Source organism: Oratosquilla oratoria, chromosome 2 (genome assembly GCF_046742065.1).
Source record: "Oratosquilla oratoria isolate Oo_2021 chromosome 2, ASM4674206v1, whole genome shotgun sequence".
Lineage (NCBI taxonomy): Eukaryota > Metazoa > Arthropoda > Malacostraca > Stomatopoda > Squillidae > Oratosquilla > Oratosquilla oratoria.
In genome coordinates, this window is record NC_134778.1 from 88,412,364 (window position 1) to 88,414,863 (window position 2,500).

The following is a 2,500-nucleotide window of genomic DNA, read 5'->3' on the forward strand; positions in this document are numbered from 1 at the left end:
GAGAATTTTACGCCTTAACGTTTCGACCCGCAGGGTCTTGATCACAAAGCTAACAACACAAACGTAACCGGATATTTTATACACGGACGGGTCATCTTATGGGACGCTTCGGAGATACAGACATTAATAACAAACTCAGGAGATTAAACAGTGTAAATGAAAATATACAATTTACTGCAGAAAATGAAAATAACGGAAAATTACCTTTCTTAGACACAATTATCCATAGAATAGATAAAAATGTGAATTTTTCAGTATACCGGAAACCCACCAATAAAGAAGACTATATACACTTCTACTCAGGACATGATGACAGAACTAAAACAGGTATTATAATAGGTTTCTTCCTCAGAGCATTTCGTATATGCAGTAAAGAATTTCTAGATCCTGAATTACAACATATTACTGAGACTTTCATCAAACTCAAATATCCAAAAGGTCTCTTATGTAGGTTGAAAAAGAAAGCCAAATAAATAATTAACAAAAGTAAAGATGAAAATAAAAATAAGAATGATAATAAATGTAATAATGAAACCAGATATATCACAGTACCAAACTCTAATGTTAATTCATACCTAGACACTTTTCTTCTAAAAGCGGGTATCAAAATAGCCAGGACGTCAGGTAACAAAGTAGGACATTTGGTAACACGTAGCGACAATAATCCCACTAACGAAAATAGCGTTGTTTATAAAATCCCGTGTAAAAGCTGTCCCTCTTCATATTTTGGCGAATCTGGTCGCGGACTTAATAAAAGGATAAATGAACATAAAAATGACGTAAAAGCCCATAGGACATCTAACTCCATAGTAATACATGTGGATAAACATGGTCACCTTCCAGACTGGAACAACACAACCGTATTAAATAAAGGATCATCCAAGAAACTAAGGAAGACAATTGAGGCAGCATATATCAACACTAATAACAACATTAACCATAGAGAAGGATTTATATGTTTAGCAAAAGCCACAAGCTTATTAATAATAAAAGAATACGCAGATAAAATAACAAGCTCTCCGAAGCGTCCCATAAGATGACCCGTCCGTGTATAAAATATCCGGTTACGTTTGTGTTGTTGGCTTTGTGATCAAGACCCTGCGGGTCGAAACGTTAAGGCGTAAAATTTTCCCATTTCTCCTCGTCATCTTCTTTCACCTTCAATTTTATATACATATATATACATATATATATGTATATGTATATACAGTATATATATACAATATATATATGTATATATACATATATATATATATATATATACATATATATATACATACATATATACATATATATATATATATATATATATATATATATATACAGATATATTGATTCTGTTTTACATCATGAGTTCCTCGTTGGAGATCTGTTTTAAAAAATGTACAGAAAGTATATAAAAAAAGAAGTTATAACTCCCGGTTTGTTTGGTCTTGAATGAAAGAAAAGGCTTCAAACGAGAACACCTACGTTATGCCTTGCAGGGCTGTAGAATATCTCTCTCTCTCTCTCTCTCTCTCTCTCTCTCTCTCTCTCTCTCTCTCTCTCTCTCTCTCTCTCTCTCTCTCTCTCTCTCTCTCTCTCTCTCTCTCTCTCTCTCTCTCTCTCTCTCTCTCTCTCTCTTTGTCTCTCACTCCCTCTTTTGACGAAGTGCATATAAATCTGTGTTAATCTGGGTATATGTTTTTTTTATATTAATTCTTTCATCTCTTTATTTATCCATTCATCTTTGTCACAGCGCGTCGCTGGATCTCTTTATTACTTCACCAACACGCCGTCATTGTACAGTAAACTTCCCCGCTTATTTGAGGCACTTCAACAAACGCGTGTGATTGTTTTCTTTGCTAATATTATCTTTTTTAATGATTTTATGTCATCCGCGTTGAAGGGGGATTTTTGGGTTTGAGCACGTTCGAAGGCAAGTGATCTAAAGTTTCCCATATAAAAAAGAAATGTAGAAGGCTAAGAGTATTCTACAAAGAAAAAACGTTTACATAATGTGGGTCACTGTACTGGTCGTGATGGGAGTCTCCTCAGCTGAATAAGATCATCTGGCAACAGCCAGAACAAAAGTATAATGAAACAGAAAATGCAATGAATAGGCTAAACCAACTTGCATCCCGTTTTCCCTCTGACCACAGTACACCGTTGCCAAATCCTTTTGCTCTCAAACTCGCTTCGTCAATGCCACGTATGAATTTATTAAAAAAGAAACGCATATAGTGCCCTTCAAAAAAATTACATTCAGATAGACGCGTCATGCAGTCTCCATTTTCTATGCATTTTAACGATATTGTAATTCATGACGAATTGATGAAGTATTGACATTTTGTTTCATTCTGGATGCCATGAGGAAGCTATGTGTTGCCATGTGAAAGAGCTTTCGTATCACCCTGTGTCCGTGTTGTACTTCATTTCACGAGGCTTAACGGGGCTTAATCAAACCCTGATGTACAACAAAAAGCGTGAGGTTTTCTTGGCACGGCAGACGCGGACGCCT